The sequence below is a fragment of the Amblyomma maculatum genome, chromosome 3, assembly GCF_055883805.1.
Source record: "Amblyomma maculatum isolate TAMU_Amacu chromosome 3, ASM5588380v1, whole genome shotgun sequence".
In the NCBI taxonomy this organism is placed as follows: domain Eukaryota; kingdom Metazoa; phylum Arthropoda; class Arachnida; order Ixodida; family Ixodidae; genus Amblyomma; species Amblyomma maculatum.
Window position 1 is genome coordinate 74,066,080 of NC_139346.1, and position 27,826 is coordinate 74,093,905.

Genomic DNA, 27,826 nt, shown 5'->3' on the forward strand with positions numbered 1-27,826 from the left:
CTGGAACAGGACTAGGGTGATTTGTAATGTACGATTCAGAGTTTACCCAACCGTTGTTCTGGCCACTTCAGTGATGATGAATTGGTAAATATCTAGATAAATTTAAGCACTATTTATGACACTATCATTAGGCATTTAGCTTCATAGCAGATTACGTATAAGCGCAGTTGCGCACAGAAGTGGATGCATCACGGTACTACCTTCTACAATTTCTCACGTGCAGCCTCATTGAAGTTCCTAATTTACCGTAAGGACATGTTGACAAGGACGTTTGCAAACTTTTTCATTGAGAGCAATACTTATTTTTTACGGAATGCTTGGCTGCACTTCAAACGGAACAGTGCTCTCCGCCTCGATGCGCGCGGAAAGGTACTTGGCTAATCAGAAACCTATTTCGGCCTAATTGGGTAAGCATGAATAAGCGTAGCAAGATCTACCAAACTGATTGTTCACAAAGTCCGACTCGGAGGATCTCGTCGGAGATGCACTGTCAACAAACCGTATGATTTGATTGGCTATTCGACATGCCTTATTAGCGTCTTCCATACAGTTGCTGTTGCCCTCAGAAAAATGGCGCATAAATACACACGAGGGAGAGGGACCACTAACAGGGAGTTATTAAACTTCCTTGGATCTCATACAGCAAAAATTAAATATGAGAAATATGAGAAAATCAGGTCACGGAAAGCTATGTATGAAGCTGGTACTGGGGTTTACTGAGTTTTAATTTGGGTTATGAAAAAAGAAACATGAATAGGAAGAAAACGAGAGGATCGAAAATAATGGACGAAGAATATAACAACCAGTTATGATGAACGACATTTTTATTCTAAACGACAATTTGGTATAACAGAGCAAACATATACATAGGTACGTCCCAGCATAGAAGCACCAAGAAATAGAATAACCGTTGAAGACGAGCGCAAATAGTTTCTGTAATGAATATTCGAACAACCATCTTCTGAGCGATGTGTATCGGCCACAAATGAGAAATAATTTTTATTTGTTTCTAGCTCAGCATTATATTACTCGACTGTCCTTCTGTGCCCTTCTGTGCATTTAGGCATGAGTGGATATCCGCATACTATCGGTCAAGGGAATTTAAGTATTACTGCAACACTCTGTGAAAGATAGTAATTCACAAACTGCTGCAAAGAAAGCTATGTCGTCAGAAGACATGTGTTTCGACCAATCAGTGGAGATCACAATAAAACTGAATCAAAGTCTTCTTGCTCCATGTGTCCGGCTTCGTCTTCTCCTCCCTTCGAATTTTCTTCCTTTCTTCTGTCTTCTTGCTCCATTTGCGCTGCTGTCCTCCTTCCTCTTCTATCCTCTCTTCTTTGGTCGGAACATATAGTTTCCGTGGTTATGGCACATGCGCAGCAGTTACTAGTGACACTTATCCGAAATACGCCGCTGACTATCCTTGTGTAGCTTTCACTACAAATTTAGTAGACGTTAAACTTTCCTTGAAACGAGTGTCGAGATCGTAAGCCATAGGCTACACCCGCCGTACAGCACCCGCTCTGATATTGACTGCCTCCGCATTTGGTAAGCTACTCAGACACGGCTAGTCTGGTTTCCCTTTGTTAGACGGCCTCCGCAGCCTGTCAGGCACGCCTGCAGTCTCTGCCTTTAGCTAGAGCAGCTTCCTCCACGCCACGCAGTCTTTTTTTTTAAGCTACCTTTCAAGATTGTCCTAAACGGAGCTCGCCAACATTGCCTGAAGTCGCCCAGATGGCGTATGTGTATGGGAATGTACCTGGGTTAAATAAAGAAGCTCCGCATATGAAGCTACATGAAGAAGTCAATGTTCGCTGCAGTATGCGACAGTGTTTTGCAGCTGACATATGATAAAGACGGTGATGTTTGCTGCTGTGTAGTGTGGCGAGGCGCAGATAATACTGGTGCACGAGCACTATCTAGTTTCCCCAGATGAATGACATTGGAGAATCGAGACGCCGATGTTTGCAGCGCAGCACGAGATTTGAAAATCAAATGTTCGTAGCCAGGTGAGCTTCCAGTCTGAACAGGAGGAAGTCATTTGAGCATCACTTCAAGAATCAACGATATAGTCCCTTTAACATCGCCTTTCCTTAACGCGAATTTATGCACCTGTGGCAGGCTCGCTCAACTATGCAGAACCACTCAAAAACACAATGTCACGCGAGATTAGCGTTAGCAAGATCGATGCCGGTACTCTCGTCTCGGCTACCAAGAAATGGACCAGTTATGGGACACCATTACTTGCCAACTCACGCTAAACCGCGCCAGAACCTTCCCGGAAAGCTTTTGATGGCTTCTACTCACGACGTCCGTTGCCTTGTTTGACTAAAGCTGTCAACCAAATGACGTCGTGAACCAAAACGCGCATCATAAATCGCCTTGTCTATCGTCAAAAAGATATTTAAAAAATTATCTCCAACGGGTGTTAAAATAAATTATTCATGTCTTCAACGAGAATTGAACCTTCATCTCTTGATTCCCCAGCCGAGCGCTTTAACCAACTGCGGCACGCCCGAGATTCTGAAATGCGCGTCATATTTTTTCTTGTCTTCCTTTAGAGAGCTAGCAGCGGGGACAATGAAGTTGCAATTAGTGACAATGACAATGATAACATTTGCAATAATAATGATTTTGCATTTAGTTGATAATGATAATGAGAGCAAATGCAGTGCAAACACAACAGTGAGAAAATACAACAGGCTTAGGCCTTCGTATTTCTGCAGTGTAGATTCAACAGTGTGCTCAGAAGTTTTGAATATGACGACAGGGGATATCTGAATAGGAAAACATTCCCCGCACTCTTTATCTAAATCCCATCTCTGACTGAGCTCCTCGATGAAGTTCGTGCCCAGTATTACGGTATTGCTCCCCGACAATTTTGTGAGTGGTGCCATCCCCAACCTAGACGCGGACATTTCGGAGGCTGATGCAAGATTGTTCTCACTCAATTTTTCTTAACTCTGCTATTCAACCAGGCGCCGTTTACAACAACAGATTCAATAATTTCAGTGACCCATTTATTGAAACCCTCGTCACTTTTGTGGACGAATGCTCAACAGAGGTGTAAATCCCACATCATTGAAAGAGTCCCGGGTGAGTTCCACATCCAAGCCCGACCAACGACAAGCTGTCGAGCCTCCGACCAATGTGACTGACTTCCTCTGCTGGGAACGTGATGAAGAAACTCACCGTCAGCAATCACCTAGGCGTGTTAAACTGCAAAACGAATCTTTTTTTTTATTCCTTTGTTTCGGTGCCTAACGGTGACCGCAACCACCTTCCCACCTGCGTCGTATCCATCACCGCACCAGCTGGGTTCGAGTGCGCTGCCTTCAGTAATTTTTAATAACTTGCAAAAAACGCATTTTTGTTTGCTTTTTTGTACTATGCCCTCCTCTTTGTAATACCGACATTGAGAGTAAATGAATGGAAAGAAATGTTCACTCTTATCCTCCTAAGTCACACCATGATTGCCTTTCGCAAATTTCTTCTTATAATATAGCGCGCCCCAGCTCTCGAGAACCATACTGCGCCCTCTACCAGAGCGGGAACAAAGGCCATGGTATATCCCCACTAACCGAAAACACTTTATAACAGCCTTTTTTCAGAAATTCTCAATAACCCCTTCGTATTAATTCCGTTCTTACAACTTTTTCTAATTTTCTTTTTCTCTGTACACTGAGCTCCGGCAGAACCTTATGCACGTACAATGTCCTCCTCTGGTTTCAAGAGGCAATATATCGAAGTTGAATACGCGATCCAACAAGCGGCGGGTGTCATTCAACGTCACGTTCTTGGAGATCTTTTTTGCGCTCCTCTAAAAATCCGAGGTTACCCGGGCTTCTTTCACTTCTGAGGTTACCCGGGCTTCTAAAGACATCCTCTCATCGGGGTTTTATCTGGCAGCCACCCCATGAACCCAGTTTCTGCTATTGGGTGCCTCTCATCCTACGTAATCCGAAAAATACTGATACTCGGGGGCTAAACGTTCGGTCTGCGCCCAACAAACATTTTCATCTCATTTGACACATTGCAAACATACACATAGACAAGCCGGAGGCTGATCTCTGGCCAGGTTCCTAGTTACTACTATACCCTCCCTTACTCCAACCGTAGCTGCCCGCAACGAGGCCGCGTTTGCTGTCTAGTCGGACAAGCATACCAAGATGCGCTTCATGTCACCCCACTGGATCATAACCAATGACTTCCTTGCATTAGGGGCCTTTAATTCGTTTATAGAGATCACTTAATCTCATATAACCTTTGTATACCAGGTTCTCGCCCACACGCTTATGGGATGTGTCATACTCAATAATGTCGGATTAAGTGTCGAAGTCAACTTCGCCGACTAGGCAGACATTCTGTCTCATATTCAGAGCACCCTTATCCCTATCACGCTCCTTATTAACATAAACGCCTAGTAGCCTAGTATCATGTTGCCCTCTTCAAAAACAAAGGTAGGTTATCCCACTAAAAGTATTTGGATAGATGATGCAGCGGCCAACGTCATCGTCGCTGCCGAACAGACCAATCGAGACGCTTTTTCTCTTGCGCTGGTAGTAAGCACCTGCGGACGCCCATTGGTTAAGTGCAGAGCTCGCATCACAATGTCTAAAGAGGCTGACGGGGCGGCCATAGACTTGACGATGGCTTTCTCTTCTGAAAACTCTATCTGCAGCATATCTGAATATGTTACTCGTGCTTTCGGCCATTTTGACGTTGACAGGCTGGCAAAGAGTTTGGCGAAATGATAAAGGTCTACATTGAATTTCTTCGTTAGAAAAAGAAAGATGCCATGTCTGTATTATTTCTGATTGGGAACCTAGTCTAACAATGAATAACACTGGTTAGAATCCCTTTCGAAAACTAGATTGAACTTGACTAGTAGATTGATCCTAAATGGGAATCAAAATAAAATGACACCATCGTGATAGCTGCTCAATGAGTAAATGCGTAACATTTGATGAACACTACTATATGTGCGAATTAATTTTGCGCGAAGTTTATCTTATTACAGGGACTACTTTTGGGCCACACAAGCCCTGTACGCTACTCTTCGTTACTCTTCTGACCTCCCCCCGTTCCGAAGAAAATACCACTGCGTAGGCTCGCTGCAGTTTCTACACGCAACTTAATAAGAGTAAAAGCTTGAATGCCTTACGTTTTTGACATCTTCTATCAACGTGTAACACAGCCTAGCGAACGTACAAACTCTGTCGGCTTCCTGAAAAAAAGAAAAAAATGAAATAATGACTACTCAAACCACTGCTGTAAAATTTACGCATGGAAATTGGAGTCGCTTCCTTTCTTTTCGTAATAGCCTAGTTGCAGGAGCAGGGCACGCGGCTCTCCGAGAAAACACGTTTTCAAGGAGTGAGAACACGAAACTAAAGACAGTAAGCGCAACACTAAATAGTATCAGTCAAAGAATTGCTACGTGGGACCCAGTAATGCGAGGTGCAGGTCGTAAAATTTGCAGTTCCTGATGCAGATAAAGGATTTGCAGATAAAGAAAGGAGTGAAGCGACGATAAGCTGAAGATGGTTATTTGTACAGTCGGGTGCCGCGCTCATGTAACTTAGCTGTTTTCACTCATGAAGAAACTATCGGTTGTATAACCAGGCGAATAAATTAATTAGTTTGATAATATCGAAAAGATTGGTTTCAACCGCTGTTAAGAAGCAGGAAAGATTGTTGTCTACAATAGAGCGAAATTTGTATTGTGTTTTGCTCATACCTTACTGCGCTGAAAGTAACATGAGCGTTAAAGTAACATTTTCGTTTGGCACACCACCCTTTCGTTGCGCCAATATCACACAATTCTCAAAAACTCATTCCTGTCTTAAACCTATGCTTTTCTCTGCAGAGAAAGCGGTGTTTAACGAACGTAAATGGCGTCAACTTCCTCCTGGAGTTTTCTAACGCTTTCATTTGCTTTACTTATGATTACAACTGAACCCAGGCTACTGCATAATGCACAGAGCAGTATACTACAAACCTAAACGAGCACAAACGCTTGCTGTTATTTGAAAGAAGATAAAGCCTGCTTTAATGGTCGGGCACAGTACAACGAGTTTTAACCAGAGTTGAAGTAATTTTCATCCATATGATAGCTAAATAAATTCAAAATTGTTGCCTTGTAGTCATGATACATTTTGCGGTGCGCAAAACCACTGAATATTTAGCATATAGCTTTTTTCGTTTTCTTATTTTGTTCAAAAATACTTCACTACCTTACCTTTATTGCTGAGGCGTATATGTTGCCCGCCATGATTTTATCCTTACAGGCGTAAACCGCTCTGGTGGCGACGGTGGTCGCTTTCGCATTATCCCATGGGTCTGTTTCGAGGAAAGACCACACAATTTATAAAGAAATGGCTGTATAGTGAACTCTTTGTTTCGAACGAATCCATGCTGTTCTACCGTCTTTCGTTTACCTGTAGCTGCAATCAAATTATGATTATGGCAAAGATGTTTTGAAGCATTTATCAACAGAACTAAAGCGTGATAACAATGCGCACGCACTTGCTAGGTGCCACTGTCCATGCGCATATCGCTTCCCGGTCTTTAGACGGCGTCACATGCAGACCAGTAGCGAGCTCGGCTACCGTGACGTGACTTATTACCGAGTGCGCTCTGGTCGTCAGTCGTAACGGTTCAATGTAATGAAAAGCGGATCTCGCTGTGTTCTAACTTCCTGACAGATCAATTATACCGAGCCGCTTGCAAGTATGCCTCCCCGCTCCATTTCTCAGTGAGTGTAATATTGTCATCACAGAAATATTATGCAGCTGAAAAATTCTTGGCGAAGTGTAACTATTCGTAAACGTCATGACTGCCAAAAGTTGCGCAATTATGACCAGATCATTTACGGTTTATTCCTACGGACACCTTGATCCTAGCTATAGCGAACTCGTTTTTACCGCTACCTTAGCCCAGTGTCAATATAGTTTTGGCACAAACATATAGTTGTGCAAAGGAATAATTTTTTCAGTTTCTGGAAAAAAATGCGTAGGAGCATATCGTGGTGAAAAACGTTGTTACTGTAATTTTCATGTACACTCTGCACTACATCACGAGTTATCTACACAAGTTAATGAAATAAGCGAAGACGAAATGCCCTGTGGAGAAATCGTATACCATTGGCCTAAAAAAGCCATACATTTAACTAATACTCACTTAGTGGGCCACCACACCAACGCATTTCTTGACCGCAGTGAAACATGGCAAAAAATAATAACCACTGACATACCATCGCCCACAACACGCTCCGGCATGATGCCATTATTCAGGTAATTGCCGCTATCGGCAGACAACGTCCGCAGCAACTGCTTCAATTTACCACCAAAAGTGAACTCAGGAGCTGCTTTTTCTTCACGCCATCTGCTGGCTTGTGTGCCCTGATCAATTTACTGGAGCTCAATGTTTTGACACTGGCCGGGCCCTTCATTCGCCAACGGTATATGTCTAAATGTATTGACACAAAGCTTTGGGGGCGATCAGTCAAATTCACGCCGCGTATATGCATCTGCTGCGTGACGTAAATATTTTCCCCTTCAAAATCTTGTTTTCTTTGCGCCTTTCTTTTGAGTATTTCTTCTTGTTGCGCCTACGCGTGCCGTATTTCTCCCTGCTGCAGCTGGATGAGCTGTTACATCCCGCCGCTTTAGCCAAGAATATTGACCATGCAGAAATATATAATTCGTTGTTGTCTAGAATACAGCGGCATTCACCTGAATGACCACGCAAGCGCCGTCACTCTCCAGACCCCAGTCGAGTCTCTGCCCAAGGTCAGTACATGTGTGCAAAGTTAGCAGGGCAAAGATAACGCAGACGATACTGCAGACATATACACGACAGGACGTGCGCTGAACTACTTTCTGAGTGTTTTATTCAATACGGGCATCGTTTGTGCAAAAGCTGAGGCAATGCATTGTTGGGTGTCAGGTAGGACACCCAACTGCCAACATCGCACCCACACACCACTCATTAATTTCTCAAAAGAATAAAGGGGAAAATAACCTTTACGTCGTAAGCAACAACTAAAGGACTACGGTTTTAGCCAGTTGAAAGACAAATGAAATGGTAAACCTTCTAATAAAATCTGAAATTGTCAATGCGTGAGATCAATAGAAAACAAGGTCAACTTCTCTTTACAAACTTGGGAAGAAATTATATTACATTTAGCAGCTAAATCCCAGCGCGAAGCGTCAAAATTTAAAAATAGCAACGATCATAGAAGTCCGCAGAAATAAATGTGGGTGTCAAGTAAAAGTAAAATAAGAAACAAAGCGAGTCCGGACGAATATAGTCTTGGGACCAGAAGCACAGATGGGCACTCAGCGGTTGTCTGATTCCAGAAAGGCTCCTTCAAATTTAATATTAAAATAAATGGCGTGCTAGCACGCAAGAAATTGATTCCAAAAATGAAGCAGGCTGAGTTCCCTTCCTTCTGGAGTTTCTGTAAATCTCAGTCCTTTATCTCTGAATCAAGTAATATAAGATCCTACTTACAATAGCACTTGGTTTTATGGGCTTACCGCAGTAAAATTTCTCGCATTTCTTGCTATGCTCCTCAAGAGGGTCACATACATTTTTATGTATAAGGAGACTGTCTTGCTTTATCTTTCTGTTTCCGCATTTACCACTCATATTAATGTAGCACTGGAACACTAAAGCGGAATCACGGACAGGGTTGTGCCCTGCACTGTACAAGGAGTCATTCATATAAAGGGCCTTGCTAAATAAATGTTACCATAAGTGTGCGGGAAATTTTGTGAGAGCACTGCAGGACCCGCAGTAGAAAGATGCGAGGCCTGAGATTTTCTGCGACACACGGTACATCAGGCGCCCCTATATAGGTTTTGCTAGTCCCTATAAGCCTCTAGGTCGATGCAAGGGCTTCTGCCGGGCAGCGGAAATTTTCATTCCTTGCGTGAATTCGTCGCAATGCTTCTGGAAATGTAGGATTGAAATGGATGCTTCGCTCTTGTCCCATGGCGTTTCCTCGTTGCTCGGCTATGTAAGCGTCTGCTCTCTAAATGTTACCATCACTAACCAGAACCACTTTCTGTGGAAACATTTTGAATACGTGCTTTGCAGACAGCCTCGTGCCTCTGTTTTAACCTTTCGTGAGCCTTTAAATGCTTTTCGCCTTAGAACACCAGAAGCGAAAGCTTCATTGGTCGACTACAGCCCGTTTCGCGTACGTCGGAATAGCACCTTCAGACACGTGCCTAGTGGCTCGTGGTCCGCTAATAATGCCTAGTAAGGACCAATCAAACGGAGGGAAAATGCCAACATATGCTTTTGTACAACACTGCGGTGAGTCAGCGGCAATATGATAGCAGAGGGAAACGACCAGAGGTCACCTGCAACTGACTGAATAGCAGAGGTAAATGCACTAGCATTCCATGCCTCGGAAACATAGTCCCATGCAATTTTAACAACAGCGCATTCTTGTAGATTGGGAGGCCACGTGTAAATAGATTTTTAAGCGCTCAAGAAGACAGCGCAAAGCAAATATGACGAGTGCGCAGGTGAGACAATATGGTACTAAAGAACGCTGCATGTTCAGAAAGAAATATAATACTCGATACGTGAGGAGGTCAATCACAGTTCTATAAGTGTTCGAATCTAGTTAGGGACAACCTGTTGCTGGGAGACATGGGGTTCGCGTCTCAAGATGAACAACAACATTGGCGAGAAATTTTCAAAGCCCTATGCAAAGGCTTTTGGCAGGGGCAGGAGAAATGGGCATGGGCAGGACATGTAGTGCGAAGAGAGGATAACCGATGGTCGCTGAGGGTAACAAACTGGATTCCAAGGGAAGGAAAGCGTAGCAGGGGGCAGCAGAAATTTAGGTGGGCGGATGAGGTTAAGAAGTTCTCAGGGGTCAAATGGATGCAGTTAGCACAGAACCGGGTTAATTGGAGAAATATGGGAGAAGCTGCTCCGCTGGACTTAGTTGAGCCGTATAATATTTCAAATTACATTACTGTGTGTTCTTGAAGATTTATGTCATTTCCATATATAACAAATATATTTAGGGTTAGTAAACGGGGAACAAGCAATGCCCTTTCGTCCTCACTGAGAGACAAATGAATGGTTTTAAACCAGCTCTCCAGAATATTCAGGAAATTCCGCAAACTCTGCTAAGGATTGTGCATATCTGTCGTGCAGGCAAAAACGGAAATCGGTTGGTGTGCACGTAAATTTTCACAATATGAATTCTAAAGTATAGTCAAAATATTATTGAGTACAAGCTATATACATTACCTTTCAAGTACGCCTCTGGTTTTAAGAATTATCCTTGTTTGAAAGCCGTTTTTGATAACAAAAAAATTCTCTTTCTTACCAGAAAGCCGAGGCCGAGGCTACTAAATATCTTAGGAAATAGGGGTCTTGTAGTCAGTGCAGGAGCTGCGGGTGCTCAACAATGTCGGCGGCTTTACTGATATTGTTAGTGCCAAGTGCTGAAAACTCGTTTTTAGTTATCCACTAATATAACACGGCCTTCACGTTCAGTATGTGCTTACCACATTATGTAGACAAGAGTGAACACATGGAGTCAACAAATCATTTTGAGACATGAAATACATAAAAGAGCTGTGCAAGATTCATCCGCCAATTAACTAGCTCTCATGATAATAAAAAAAGTCATTTAATTTCTAAGTTTAAACCCTTCCCTTGCTTTTTAGGCATTGAAACTATTACGCTAGACGCCAGTCATTTACTATCCAACGACCTTTATTACATTTGTTCGTTACAGCCATCAAGTCTTCATGAGATTTGTTGAGCATAATATTAATAATTGAATTGGACCACTGGTGGAAAGAGCGGACGTATTTCTGACTGCACAGTCGTGAAGGCTGAAATAAAAGAATTTCTGGTGTATGTGCACTATTATATAGGTAAGAATAAATATATACCGTCGTTCTTGGACATGTATAATACCCTCTAGTTTATGGCGATTTCAGCAGGCGATTGAACTAGTATTTATACGTTGACAGCTAGTGGGATCACTTTCTTGCTCCACTTGAAGTTAAGCAAATCCCCTGAATTTCCTTATTGAAATAGAATTTCAAATTCCTTCGAAGCGATGGCCTTGTGCTAGAGAATCCGCATCACATTCGGAAGGTATCAGGTTTAATCTCCGGTGCGGCCGGGCACCCACCGGTCGTCCAATAGGTACAAGATTCCTCCCGGCCTGGTTGCAGGGTCTTCTGAGGTGCAATACTTTTAAAAAGGGTTATCGAACAGAAAAGGTCATATATGGGCTTCTGGAGCACGAGGCGGTCTTAAGGTTGTCTGATGGCGAAAGTAATCACTGTTTCATCAGCGCTATATTCAAATTTCCTCCGGATACTGTGAGCTTAGACGTAGACGTAACCGGGACCTGATTCTCTCCCGGATAAGTTCTACTACAACGGTTCCATTGCGCCCTAAAACGTACAGCCCTAAACCGGTTTTTTGTTACAGGTGCTACGAAGAAGGACATTTTCAACCATTCTGCAAGAACTCAGTTGACTGCGTAAATGAATTGGGCAAGGCAAAAGTCATGTGGGGAATATGCAAATCTAATGGTATTGATATCACTTCCTCTCAGTGCCCGACGAAAAAACAATAATGATGATAAACGCTTTATTTACTCCCAAATTAGGGTAACCAGCCGAAAGACTGGCTGCACTGTTTAGAGAAGCTCACAAGGGATCCCTTGGGAATCCGCGGCCTCCAATGCGATCCAAATTTGCTGGCGCTGATGGGCGAGCTCGGTGGTACGAAAGAGGGACTCCCACGAATTCACTGTAACTGAATTGTCTGCGTTGTGTCGTGTACAAGTCCACATCATGTGAATAAATGTGGCCGGTTGTGAGCAGTGTTTTCAAGTAGGTGCCATACGATTTGGGAAAAGTTTGCTATATAGCCATGGGTTGGGAAAGGGTCCTGTTTGTATTTTGCGCCAGTGGACCACCTAGCACCAGGATAGTTTTCGGTGAGCAGGGGGGTATAGACACCGTTCGAGCTGATAGTGCTGGAGGATGTCCGTGTATATAACAAGGCGTAAATGAGTGCCTCGGGTGTGTCAGAGGAAGCGGTAGGCTGAGGAGGGGGCTCCGTCCGGTAGCTGAGTTCTCGGGCTTGAGCATGCGCCTGTGCATTCCCGCTAAGCGCCACGTGGGCTGGGGCCCATAATAGAAGACGTGGTGCAGACGGTAAGGGGAAAGACCGGAGGATACTGTGCGCTTATCGGGATATACGACCTGCATTGAAGTTACGAAATGCTTGTTGAGTATCGCTAACGACAACTTTGGTAGATGGGTCGGTCAGTGCTAACTCAATGGCAACCTGTTGCGTGGTGGTAACTGTTGGAGCGTTGAGGACGCTGCAGGCGTTGTGCCAGTTTCGGTGCGGTGCCAACGCGACAGCAACCATAGCGGGCCAAGGGGATGGTGGGAGGCAGCTGTGTATGTAACACGGGGCGACCGGCAAAACATTTCTGGAGTTGCCGGGCTCGGTCGGCTCTGCGCTCTGTACGATACTCTGGATGCATACTTTTGGGAAGCGGGGGTATACGAAAACTGAGACTCTGCTCAGGCGTGAGGTACGTATACGTAGAAGTTGCCCTCAGAGGGCTGATTCCTACCTGACGCAGCACTGCACGGCCCGCATGTGTCAGCAGGAGGCGCTCATTTTGTGTAGTTAGAGTCACTTCAATCAGCTCGTCGACTGTGTTGGAGATCCCAAGGGTCATCCGTTTGGTCATGGAAGTGGCATAGGTAGACCCAATGCTGTCTTGTATGCCTTGCGTAATGATACATCCAGTCGGTTCTGTTCGCGTGAGGCGAAGGTAAGGGGCACCATAGGCAATGAGCGTACAAACGAAGGCTTGTACGAGGCGCAAAAGGTGAGATTCGCACATGCTCTTATTCTTTTTGGCGACTCGCTTGACTAGGCGACTGATCTGGATTAGAGATTGATCTATTCGCTGAAGCGTAGTGGCGTTTCCTCCATTATCTTGTAGATGGAGGCCCAGGATGAGGGTTCGGTCGCTACGGGGTATGGAGTTGCCCTAAGATAAAGCTCGGAAGGACAGGCCGACGGGAACAGTTTGCACCAGTAGTGCTTAAAAACAGATTTTCTCCTCTGTCGCAGAAGTTGCTTGATTATGGGACTGAAGAAGAAAGCCTGTGACGTGGGATGAACTGATATTTACGTCATTTGCTTCAGCACTGAAGGAAAGGTGACGCAGAGAACGCAGGGCACCCTCATTCACTGCTGATGAATTTCCAGAACTTGAGGAGTACACAAGTCAGCCGCATTCAATAGACAAAGAAACTCAGATGCTTGCAGCAAAAATTTCATTGTTGCGTCAGAAGGAAGCGCGTGTAGTCGAACGGCTAAAGGAAAGTTCCCACAACCAGAAGGAGGCGTCAGTGTGTAGTACGGCAGCAGGCTTAGTGAATGTGCCGAAATGTAGGCCTGCCGCTAACATAACAATATGGGTAGCGGTACTAGGCACTCTTACGAAACTGACCCAACTCATTCAAAGTAGTATATATGATGGATAGTAATATCCGAAAAACTCGGCAAGAGGTTACACAACACAACTGTCGAGCCCTCGCTACGGTTGGAGAAGTTAAAACAAACTTATTATATGACAAGTTAATTCCTGGGCGTTCATCATACAGCAACATAATTGGTAGTGTCCAAGTACAGGGTACATAGGGCACCAATGCCTTTCCATTCCTGATTAAAGAACAAGAACCGGGACGAAAACTCGTGGAGAAGCTGCCGTATATATTAAGTCTTGCATTCCTCAAGAGCAACTTGACTTGAGCTAGTGGTGTAACACTCAGCATGAAGTTGCGGTACTCGCATGCCCAAACAAAATACCCTTAATACTAGGGTCCGTGTACGATCGTCCAATAAACTATTATTAATATGGCGTGGGTTACACATATTCGACGTTTATGCGACGTTTATACTAATAGGTGGAGATGTTAATTCTACGCGCGCAGCTTGGGGATACGATTACGATTCCAAACGAAGAGATCAAGTGCACACTGCCTTCACAAAAATGGCGTTTAAACTGCATAATCATCCAGGAGTTGCAATACTTCCGGCAACACGAACACACTCACCAGACTTGATATTGTAGAAAGGTTCTGATGCACCCCATTGGCAGGCAGAATTAGAGGCGTCAAGTAGTCACCATGCCCCTATTATCACAAGTTGTTATTTGGGACCCATGAAGAAAATTTGAAGGAAAGCTTCTGTTACCCATTGGAATGGTGTACGGCCGGATACTAGAACTCATGCAGTTAGCCTGAATTCACTTGTGCCTACCATTCAGACAGTGCATAAGGATTTCACAATTGCAATGACAGTGAATTAAGATCAGCCAGCTCCCAACCTACAACTTCTACAACTCTGAGCACGCCGAAAACAGTTCGACATGCCGACACCGAGTTACACACGGATGCGAGCAACGTCGGCCTTGGTGCCGTTCTAGTTCAGCGCCAAGACGGGGTCGAGAAAGTAATTGCCTACGCCAGCCTTGCACTTTCGCATGTTGAGTGCAACTATTCCACCACCGAAAAAGAATGTTTGGCGATAGTATGGGCCGCTGCCAAGTTCCGCCCGTATCCTTATAGTCGACCGTTTCTTGTCATCACTGATCATCACTCGTTGTGTTGGCTGAAAAACCTAAAGGATCCTTGTGGCCGCATAGCACATTGGGCATTGCGCCTGCAGGAGTTCTATTTCGATGTTATTTATAAGTCTGGCCGGAAGCACACCGATGCTGATAGCCTGTCTCGCTGGCCTGTCGGCCCTCCATCGTCAGATGCCACCGACTACGATAGCTTCCTTGGAGCAGTCACTACGTCCGACCTCGTTTCCAAACAGCGTGCCGACGCCGAGCTGCGACTGATTATTGACCATCTTGAAGGTGGGAACTCTGCAATACCCCAGTATCTTGCTCGGGGGCTGTCGTCGTATTGCCTCCGCAATGGGGTGCTTTATGAAAAGAATTCTACATAGAGTGCAAAAGCATACCTGCTAGTCATACCGGCTGATCTAAGGCACGAAATTCTTTTGGCCTGCCACGACGAGCCAACTTCAGGGCATCTTGGCTTTACACGCACCCTAAACCGAGTCCGGCAGAACTATTACTGGGCACATCTTTCTCCGAGCGTTAGACGTTACCTACAAACTTGTCGACAATGCCAGCGGCGAAAAAACCTTCGCTCAAGCTATCCGCCATGTTAAAATCTATCGAACCACCCCTCACACCCTTCGAGCAAGTGGGCATGGACCTGTTAGGCCCATTTCCTTTATCCTCGAACGGACACAAGTGGACCGTAGACGCCACAGACTACTGAAGACGCTACGCTGAAACGAAGGCCTTTGCCCAAGGCACTGCCGGCGAAGTTGCTCGATTCTTTATGAACGACATTGTGCTCAGAGAGTGTGCACCGTAGAGTATCATTGCTGACCGAGGAAAGGCGTTTACAGCTCGGCTACTGCGGGACACCTTAACTCTCAGCCATACTGAGCATCGCACGACAACAGCGTATCACCCTCAGACAAATGGATTAACGGAACGACTAAACAAAACTTTGGCGGACATGATCTTAATGTACGACGTTGAACACAAAATGAGGGACGAGATCCTGCCGTATGTCACCTTCGCCTATAATACGGCGCCGCAGGAAACCACGAAGTTTACGCCGTTCCGTCTCGTATATGGCAGGGAGGCCCGCACAATTTTGGACGCGATGCTCCCGTGCGGGGATGAAGCGGTCGAACCCGATGCCGCCCATTTCTCAGAACAGGCCGAGCAAGCCCGTCAGCTGGCCCGTTTGCACATCAAGGAGCATCATGCCACCGACGTTCGACACTATAACCTCCGGCACAGGGAAGTCCACTACGAACCAGAGGCCCAAGTGTGGGTGTGGACCCCCGTGCTTCACAAAGGCTTGAGCGAGAAACTGCTCCACCGCTATTTCGGACCCTATAATGTCATGCGCCGCTTAAACAGTTAATTACGAAGTCATTTCAGATGGAACTTTGACCATCAGTGTTCGGCGTCAGCGGCCTGAAATTGTGCCTGTGGTGCGCTTAAATCCGTACTTTTTGCGTGACTTAGCGCTTCCTGCGTGACTTAGCGTTATTGTACAGTTCACCTCACACCTAATTTTTTTTCTCCTCTCACCTTCTCATCGGGACGATGCTTTTATTTCACGGGGGGGGGGGGGGGGATAATGCCACGTGCCTAGCGCCGCGCGACAGCTGTGCTTGGTGCCGACGACGACGAAGCGGTTGTTAGCACGAGCGGCGCGCTGGTGCAGGACACTGTCATCGGAGCTAGACGCAAACCTGACTCTTGGTTCTTACCTTGACGGTACCGTGTACCTTGACGGCTCCCTGTGGTTTGAGTTGTGACAATATTTTCGAGGTAATTTGGAACCGAAGCATGCTCTTTCTGTACAGAATAGTTGTATAATATGTTCGGTTTCATGTTTAGTTAGCGTGTTGGCGCGCTCCGGCATGGTCATTCTGATTGAGCCTTATCAACCGGCCGGGCTTCTGTTCAGAAGCGGAAATACTCTTCCCTGGATCAGTTCCAGAAATGACGGGTTTGACCGGTTTGTGTTTAACTAATACAGGCTGAACCGCCATGACACCGTGCGGAGCTCTGATTCCAGGAATTTCTTTATGGTCCGTGGCTCTTTTTTATGAAAACAAAACTCGACGCACGGCTGGAAAAAGCATGCAGAGTTATAAAATAACACGACTACATTTGAAAAAGAAACAATGATTTAAAGCATGGAATTAAAAAAAAGTACAAGTCGTGACTGGAACTTCGGTCTTCACTATGAAAAGGCACGCATGCTAATCACTACACCGCTGGGGAATATGGTTATTTTTTTATTTCATGGGAAAACTTCCGTAAAAAAAAAAAAACTCCACTTACATAAACCTAATTGTCTATGGCTGAAGTTACCGGGATGCCTAATAGAGGCCCGCCACATCCCTAGCCCGACAATGCCCCATCATCATTATATCAGAAAGCTTGGAGGCACACACATGCACGATGGTTATAGTTATGTGTATTAAGTTGACATTGCTCTTTCGCGCTTTGTGTATTTTTGGGGGTGTATAATTTGTGGTCGTTGTTCAACGATCGCCACTTAAACATGCTGAATAATTTTCCTGGCTATAACGAAGGGTTATCGGTGTGCCACATCTTTACAATGCATCGTTTTCTTGCAGGAAAATCTCAGAATGTCGCAGTTTACTAGTGCTGATGTGTTTTGTCATCGTCTTCGAACGCATGCAGTTTTTGCTCCACACATAGATATGCGGTTAACCGATACTTTTCATACTGCTTGTTTTACCTTCACCTGCTGCCAGTGGTGCAGCGACGTCAATGAATTCACTTCCGACCAATTTGTTTGCATGCGTAAACACTCGAGGAAGCGACGCCCGATATCCGGCTAATTTGTGCACATTTCGATGGTCAGCGATATGCTTCATTTATTCTCGAGCGTATTTTTATCTGCGCTAACGAAACGCTACATTTTTGCTAGCACTTTCGCGTTGAAGGTGGAGATCTTAGTCGAAGATATGAAGATGCACTGCAAGACCGTACAAGCTGCAGCGACTGTGGCACGCGCAAAAGCAACGCAATGCACGTGTGTACTTGCTAGAGCACACATGCACGGCTTCACATCTTCTAGATATTTGTGGAACAACGCCTCCTCCACATATACAGACAATTTGTAACATATATGCATGGTCTCATGGTTATTTATCTCACACGCATGTTCCGATGTGGTCATTCTGGTCGAGCTTCACTATCTGGCCGGTATGTGTTGAGAAAATAATTACTCTGTCCCGTATCAATTCCATTCATGACGGGTTTGTCCGGATTCAGATAAACCGGACATGACCTGTCCTGTATACTGAGCCACATACAGGACTGCTCCCACTGTTTCATGTCCATACCGGACAGGGAAGTCCTGTTTTAGTTGCATAGTGGCAATGGTCGGTCCTGTATTAGCTCCATAACGGATCAGACCGTCCGCATTGAGATTCATACCTGACATGCCCTATACGATATAAACCTATTTAGTACAGGACTGGTCACACCGATATGAAATTTATACGAGATAATAAGGGATTTTTCACTAGGAAAATAACTTATTTATTTACATGCATACCAACTCTCAACATGCTGCGTGGAGGAAAGCGCTCATCCAACACGAAAAGACCTTTTATGAATTCTTGACAGGCTACAACACAGTTTATCAGTGCAGTACACGCATATTTTGTAGGTAATTCAAGGTCAACAAATATTCGACAGAAGATAAGGAAATAATTCCTTCCTGCTGCGCGATTTCTCTAATAAGAAACATAATATGAATTTGTCTGTGCTAGCTCTCAACAAGCAACTAATTCTGTTAAATTATTTGTCTTTGATGTGTATTCGCTAGATCTCATAATTGAGACTGTTCTTACCGAAAACATAATAACCGACCGCTGAAATGCGAGCCGCTTCAAATTTTTGAGCATTCTTCTAAAGCTTTTTGCGCTTTTTTTGGCGTTATTTGTAGTGTTTTACAACTTTACCGGAACCAATTGGAAACGTTGTCCAGCCTCAAGCGGGGGCTTATTTTCAACGCAACAGCGTACAAAGGTTCAGCTTTGTTGGACCTCTTTAGCGTAGTAAACTTCAGATGGCGCATACCTGGCTTCGCTGCACATGATAAGAAACGAATACCATCCGCCCCGAGATTGAGGGAGCAGAAGATGTCAACGCTGCATTGCCACTGAAAGGCAATAGTTGCCTCATTTGGGGTCACTAGAGGAAAGCGTTTCGACTCTAAATTGCGCAGGCAAGTGCGGTTTTCAAAGCTATGTGAGATGGCACCACTGTCCTTCGCCAGAAAATCGGCATTGGCGTCTTTCGCTCTTTCAATCTCGTCGTAGATGGTTCTAGTTTGACACCACATATGGCCAACCCACGCAGGCATTTTTATCAATCTTGCTGCATAATAAAATGGTCAACAACTCGCAAGCGTTTTCCTTGGCTTCACCGGAAACGAGCCTCCTGTTGAGACGTGAAAATTCTTCAAAACGCTTCCGATAACGTTGCAGAACACTGTATATCTTATCGGCGTACACAACCTGGTGTACATTTTGATTATTATTTTTCGAAATCGCGCACGTAAAAACATTTACGTAATAAGCACGGGAAATTTGTTTATTTGAATTTGATTTGGAAGTTAGTAAGTCCCTCTACTAAATGTTACTTATATATAGGCTGAAAGGATCCAAATGGCGACGCAGTTACTATCCAATTTGCAAATTAGAGGGCGAATTAATAAAACACACTGTAGCGATAACTTCCGAGAATATTTTAATAGTGTTCTCCGCAGTTCACCTCAAATAGTAGGAAAACAAGGCCGTAATCCTCACTCATTCTTACAGTTCCTGTCCACCAGCGTCGGCGGTGATGGCCAGTAGAGAGGACGGCACAGAGAAGAAAATTGAGAAACAACTCAATGTCAATAAGCTTAGAACCCAGCCATTGTTGTGTCCGTGATGCCACCGGCAGCCGTAAAACAGCAGCTCAGAAGGCAGCATCGTGCCGGTCGACCATTTTGTATCACTGGCCTCTATGAACCAGAAAACGACTCAAGCCTTTTGTCTCGAAGTGTTTCCCTGCCACCATCGACGCCTTGTCTCTGCAACCTCCATCTGTCATCTTCATATAACTTCTTAACCCTCTCCACAAAATACCTGTTTGCAAAACGCTATTGAGCTTCGATGAAACCGTCTTGAAGGGTTAATTTTGTTTCATTATCATGAAAAGTTATCAAAAAGACTGCCTAATGCTTATTGTGCCGTATATTTATATGGTGTTCTCGGGGCGCTGCAGACGAAGTTATGTGATGTTAGGAAGATAGAGACCGGAAAGCGTGGCGTGATATGGTTCACAGGGTCACGAAGAGTCGGACACGACTGAACGACTGAACTCAACTGAACTTACCCTCCGTGAGCCGTTGCTTTTCTGCTCATAGAAGCAAAGATCCTGTGCGGCACACACAGGTAGCAATGCATTCTTAATGCAGGTAATTGTTTCAATTTTCGAACTGAAATGTTTCCTTCTTCATGCCAACCTAACGCTAGTACGAAAATATTCTTTTAAACAAAATTTAGATGGTTCCTATTGAGGAGGCGACATCACAATTTTTTTAAACTCGCTAGAAAGAAGGCAGAAGTAAACTGAAAGTCAGGATCTTCAGTTTGCCCGAATATAGTTTCTATGAAGGACGGTTATGCTACGGATTCAAGATAAGATAGATTCAAGACTCGCAGGACCCTTTGATCTATAAGAGATATCTGGGGATATCCTATCCCCAGTAGCACGAAGGGGGCTCTGAATTGTGAGCCCTTGTCGGCCCAGAGCTGGTTGCCTAAGTGGGCTCGAACCGGGGAGTATGCAGGATTTGTAATTCGGCATTGGTGGGAACCGACATGGGGTGCCAATTGGGCTTCCCATGGGGGACAATCACTAAAATCTTGGGGATGCCCCAGTAATGTCAATCGGGGGTGCCCACACGAATCGACATGGGACCCATTAGGGCAGCTAGAGAGCCACTTAATGGAGATGCACAGGGGCTGCTAGGGGCTGCCTGTGTAAAGAGGCGTGCCTACTTAAAGCCAACGTAAAACTCCCGTCGTCTATATGAAAGGGACCTTCAGGGGGCTTGCAGGTACTGTCTATGGAAATGAAAGGAGCCCATTCAAAGCCAACATGGCACCCCTGTGTGCCACCTTAAACACCTCCAGCGGGTCCCGAGGGCCAAGCCCGCACAAATGAAAGCTGTCCACCCAAACACCGCTCGACTGTTGGCGATATTTTTCCCAGGCTGGCTGCCAAAATTGGATTTGCTTTAGCAGCCTACAAGAATTTTTTATAACAAACCTACACAAAAAAAAAAAAAAACGGAATGCCTTTAGTCTCTGCAGGGCAGCCACATTGGTCAAAAAGCAGCAGCATGCATGGATTCGCAGATGTTATGCAGCACTGTTTGCACAATTATTCTGTGCGAAAAAGATTATTCTAGTAGCTCAAAACATCGCGTAAATAGCGTAAATAGCCCCAGTTGACTAATTACCAGGTATGAACAATATCTATTGTGCACAATAGTGTGCCCAATGAATACCAGCTGTGCACAAGTCTCCAAACATACCAGAATACCACATTGTATGTTCATTAGCTCTTGCTGAAAACAATGCATATCAGTCTAAAAGCCAATTCTACCTTTAGGTAGCCTTTCTCAAGTGGCCATATAGCAATATGATATAAAGCAGTTACTACCTACAGAATGAAGTTCAGTTTTTAATAAAAGTTTGCACTTCATGCGCAATTGGAATTTTGCAATTATATTAGGTAACGTATACATAAATTGCATGCCCATTTGCAAGTAATGAGTTCTGCTTCTTAACAGAAAGTAAAAAAATACTGGAAGATGTACGATACACAAAGTGAAGCTCATTTAGCCACATTTCGGTATGCTGGCTACATATGCATATTGGATTCAAAAATAAAAGTTATTTCATGAAAAAAATGTTTACTAAATTAACCAACAAGCTCCTACAAACATCGACACCAAAGTGGCCACATGTATGCCTTATGTGTTTTTTATTCAGTTTTGCGCGAGAAGGAATAGTCCTGTCCGAGTTAGGGGCCGGTGAGTGCGCTTCTTTCCATGGCACACTTGAGGTACCAAATGGCTTCCAAAGCGGTAGTCCAAGTTAGGAGCCGCTTGGTGGGCTTTTTTTCTGAGGCACACTTTAGGTCCCAAACGGCTTCCAAGGTGGTGGATGAGTGACGGCACTGAACAGCAACTGCAAGTACAAATACAGAATCGAACATCATCATGGCTATCACCACTCATCCTGATTCTTTATTGTAGTTCTTCAAGGCAATGAATGACAAATATAAGATCTTGCAGGAAATGCTACAAGAACTTTGTGAGTAAGGGCAAGATACAAAGAAATGTGCTGTGGCATGGACTTTAATGTTAAGTTCAGATACCTGAAAAGAAATACATTTCACTAATGCACCACAACCAAAACTTCCCTTGACTTTATAAATGACATAGTGAAGCTGCAACTAGCTCCATCTAATGACTAATATAATATACAGAAAACAAAAGGCTGATTGATTAATTTAACATCTAGCAGCCGGTATTTGGTTTCAATGCCAATAAACAATACGTTTACGCAGAAAATGCAGATATGTTCTCAGTTACCTTTCATATGCACTGCAGCACAACCTACTAACCTAATTCAATTCAAATGAATGCTGCAGGGAAGGATCAAACTAAGCAAGATTCATAAGTTTCCGGGAGCATAACAATGTTTCTACAATTAAAAAATATTTCAAACATCTCGAAACCTTCCAAGATTCACAGTAGTCACAAACAATGTACTCTAGTCATGTCATTTCAAATACAGCTTGTAATAGATGTCTCCAACCATTTAGGGATCCTTTCCAATACTGGAAAAGCGGCCAGAAATTGATGGCCTCAATTTATCAAGCGCAGCTAGTTTCACCTGCAATGGGACAATCTGACATGATAGTGCACAAGTTGTGCTGCATTTCTGCACAAGCCTTGCTGGATGTTTTTAATGCATTAAAGGCCCCTTTTCCAGAAAACATAGTGTCGGCGCGAGCAACAACTTATGGTCATGGGTCCGGCAAGTCGTAGTAGGATATAGGCTGGCAATGATTTACGGGTAGGCTGCATGACTTAATGACACCGCATGATACGACAAAGAGAAGGGCGGCCAATCTACGTAGCTGATTTTAGGTGTGAGAGTGGGATTACTTCCAAGACCCTTGTTTCCAAATTCAGGTTTGCTGCATGCACATTGGTATGGATTGGTAAAGCAGAATTTCAATGTCAAAACAAAAGCCCAACCAACTAAGCCGCTCTCACACTTGCCCGGCTATAGCTGTTGGCAGAAAGCAAACACATAGTCTTCACACAATCTTCATGAGCATACATCAGCAGCCTGACCATTTTTTCTTTTGGAAAATACTACCTTGCATGCCAGCATCTTGTGTACTGCATGCATTGTGACCAGGGCTACAACATTTTAAGAGGTGATCCAACAGGCAAATGGTCCCTCCATACTTTCAGCGTATCTCGAAGCATGTTTGCCTATCTACTGCATAAAAACAGTATAGACCACAAGTGCACATTACAGACAAAAAGCAACTTCATCATACCTGCAGCTGGCACAACAAAGCAGGCAATTTTCAATACTGAACTGATAATAAAACCGCCAAACTTATCACCTGACAAGCACAGACAGATCATGAATGCTGTCGAGCTTGCAGTTCTGTGATGGACAGTAATATACGTGCGCATAAAGACGAGACAAAGAGAAGTGGACAACGACGGCGCAGACTTCTCCTCTTTGTCTCGTCTTTTTGCGCACGTATATTACTGTCCATCATGGTTCACCAACTCGCCCAAACAGCCGTTCTTTTGCAGTTCTGAACGTGCTGTACACACCAGCTATATGCAAGATTCAGCACTGTCCTATGACGCATCTCCATCACATATTCTGCACTGTTTCATTTCTTTGACTACCCTCTTGACTGCATTCCCCATGCTGCTTTTCTCACATATAAGCGGCAGACGTCCATTGCGGTGGCAAAATAGTGCTCCTCGAGAAGTTGCATAAATTTGTCCGTCAAGGCTGCTTGCTGTGTGAATCTGCAACTGGTGGTGCCATAGGTACTTCACTCGTACGCAATTTTCTGATTTGTAGAACATCATGGACAGCAAAATTTTTTATATAACGTGACGCTAAGCTATCAGTCTAGCTCACTTACCGCTCCCCTCTAATGTAAGGTTAACTCAACACAAGGCCACCAATGTATTGTAGGCGATAGGGATGACGGATTCGTTCTAGCACAAATTTGAAGCCTTTGTTCAATGTTTAGAGGCTAGGGGCTCTGCTTCTGAGCCCGATTATGTGGCGTGTAACACCTTTTTAGGTTTCCATTCTTACTGAAGGCAAGACGGCCTTGCCCTCTCCAATGGACATGACTTCCACGATTATTAAAGAAGTCATAATAGACGTCTTAAAAGAATATCCTCTGGGGTTTAACTTTTGACAAAAGCTATTAAAGAGTTGAAAGGACCTTGGCAGCCAATCAACGTTCTGTCTAGAAGGCTTGTCTACAAAGCTAAGTCCCATTGTTGAAATGTTGGCTAGAAAACTGAGGCTTCCCTCCTTCAGCTTGTGCATGTGTTGCTGAGCCAGAAGAGGGCGAATACGGGATGTTGGGTACATGATCACGAATGGAAATAAACAGCTCTACTAAGATGAGACAGGAGAGCAGACAAACGCGCCCGCTGAATAGCGACCAAATGATTTACTGCTAGAGTGAGGTTGCATAAAAGGAAAACACAGGACGATTAAAAAAAGCAAATCTCAACCACACATGGGACTGCAAAACCCCATCAACACAGATCAAGATACGCGCATTCTTTCGCAGAGAGAACTATAGACGGGCTGCTGATGTACAAGTTATCTAGCTCTTTATACTGTTGGCCTCGGAAATGAGCATCGGCATCTCGTCTTTATACTGGTCGATGATAAAGGTCTGAATGAAATCAGCTTCACATTCTGCACAACGCTTGGCCAAACGGTTTCTGCGTGATCTGCTTTCTACATCTTTTCCATGTTCACGTAGTAGTCGATTTGAAGTGTAGCCAAGTAGTGCAGCCAGGAAATATTTTTTGTCGCAATTTTTTGCCGATGTAATGACCCCGGCAGCGATTTACGGGGGTAATCATTGGAATCAAAAACTGCCTTTTCGGCGTTCACGCTCACATCTGAAAAAACAAACAAAATCAAAACACAGGCCTTACTATGACAAGTAAAAATCAGAATAGTTGTTTAAAAGGCAAGCATAGAAAGCAAACATGGATAGTGTACATATACGTATAAGTGTCATTTCGCATATTCTCGTACTTCAGGCATCGTACAATAGTCAAATATATATTTTAAGCGATTACAAAGATCACCTTACGGGAAACTGCGTTGAGCCAGACTGGAGAGGGTGCGCTGGCTCAGCGATAGGCATGTTTCTACCGCCCTCTCGATGTAACGAATGTATACGCAACCATTTGCGAGAATCAAAAACTTCCGTTTTTGTTTCATTCATTTTATTTCTAAAGAAAACAATCAAAACGCGGGCCTTACTGCACGAAATAGAAATCAAGTTGATTGTTTAAATAGACAAGCATAGCCATCAAAAAATGGAGAGCACAGTATACGTATCATTGCGCATATTCTCGTACTGTACGTACCGTACCGTAGCAAAATATATATTTTAAAACATGACTGAGACCGCCTAATGAGAAATTGCGTTGCGTTATGTAAACTACGAAAAGGGGAAAGCACCTTTAGAGGATCAGGTACCTATAGATTTGTTAAAGACGGCGGGGAAATCACGCTAGAAAGTCCGGCCACCCTATATAAGTAGTGCCTGGTGTTATTGACGGTATCGGAACCATGGAAAAAACGCAAGCGTTATCTTAATTCATAAGAAAGGGGACGCTAAGGACTTGAAAAATTGCAGACTAATCTCCTTACTGTCGGTTACGTATAAAGTATTTACCAAGGAAATCGCTAATAGAGTAAGGACAACCTTAGACGACAGGCTTTCAGAAAGGGTAGTCTACTACCGATAATGCCCCTCCATCAGCCAGGCGATAAACTGCTCGGAATATAACCAGCCCTTATACATAGCATTCATTGACAACGAAACATCATTTGACTCAGTACAAACCTTGTCGGTCAAGAAGGCATTGCCAAATCAGGGTGTAGACGAGCCGTACGTAAAAGTGATGGAAGATATATATATTGTGAGCCTTCCGTGGATGTTCTTTAATTTGTTCATTCCATGATCTTCCTCTTTCATTTGTACATACCATCATCATCGTCCCGCGGCGCCGGCTCCGGCGCGCGCCTGGGCTTTGTCATCGGAGTAAAACGCCAGACTCGGCACCCCTTGCTTTGCCGTCTCGACCTTGCCGTCTCGACCTGGCCTTTTTCCACAAGTGGTGGAGGTAGGACTTGATCCCCTTGCTGTTTTGTGCCCTGCCTCTCGCTGGAGCTACGTTCCGGTCGCTGTTTACCGCCTACCACCATCGTTATGACTACCGAGAGTACCCACGAATCGGCAGCACCCTCTACCTCGGCTGCACCACCCTCTCCGACTGTGCCCACACGACAACGCGACCCGCCGTCGTTCGCTGGTCGTCGCGATGAAGACGTCGATGACTGGCTGGACACCTATGAACGCTGCAGTAACTACAACCGGTGGGACGATGCTCTAAAATTTCCGAATGTTTCTTTCTATCTCATTGAGGTCGCCAGAACCTGGTTTATTAACCGCGAACCCCACACCACTAACTGGACCACGTTCAAGCAGCAGTTCCGCCAATATTTTGCGGACCCAGCAGTTCGGACTGAGGTCGCTAAGAATAAGCTCGCCTCTCGCCTCCAAGGTCCCGATGAGTCGTACGCGTCTTATATAGAGGCCATACTTGCACTTTGCCGGCGTATTAGTCCCACCATGCCGGAACCTGAACGCGTACACCATATCTTGAAAGGAATTAATTCAGTGGTATATAACACCCTGATTGCCCAGAGTCCTTCTACTGTTGACGCCATTATTGCGACCTGCCAACGTATCGACCAGCTGCAGTCCTCCCGATTGCAGCCCGGCATTGCTACTGGCCCGGCCTCTGCTGACCTAGATCTGCGGGCACTGATTCGAGCCATCATTCGGGAGGAGCTTCAAGCCCTCAAGCCTGTCTGTCAACACGGGTGTGATCATTCTTCGGTACCTTCTAATGATGCCGGTCTCCGCAACATCGTTAAAGATGAGCTGGCAACAATCACTCGGCCTATGATGTCCGACCCTCCTGCACCCCGCCCAGCATCGACTTACGCACACGTCGCAGCATCACCACCTCCTTTTGTTCCGCCACCCTAACTGGCACCGCCCTACAACCACATCAACGCCGTGACGACGGCTCAGCCTACGCCACCCTATTACGCACCTTGGCGCCCCTCTCGCCCAGTGTGCTACTACTGTGGAATCCGAGGGCATATATCCCGCTTCTGTCGTCGACGCATTCAAAACGAGCGGCGTGGTTACGACGCCTTCGAAAGTGACGTACCCTCATATTATCAACGGCGACCTATTCCCAACCCACCTCGTCGATCCTCTCCACCGCCGGTATCCTCGTCTGAACCAAATGGCGCCCATGTATCTCGACGCCGGTCCCTTTCCCCATACCGACGCTCAGTTTCCCCTCCCCGCCCCGCAACCACTCTCCCTGTCCGCCATTCGGAAAACTAAGTGTTGCAGTTTCCGGAGGTCAAACTGCACTCTGCGAACTTACTAAAAGTCCTCCTGATCGCCCGTATAACGTGATTGCTGTTATCGCTGAAGGTTTACCGGTCGAAGCTTTGATTGACACAGGGGCTGCAATTTCTGTCATTCACGCTGATTTGTGCTACCGTTTGCGAAAAGTGATAACACCATATGATGGGCCTGAACTCCGTGGAGCCAGTGACGTCCCTTTGCGCCCTTCAGCGAAGTGCACCGTACGAGTTGTCATTGACGGCATCCGCCATCATGTGCAGTTTGCTGTACTCTCACCTTGTGCGCATCTGATGATTTTTGGATGGGATTTTTTGT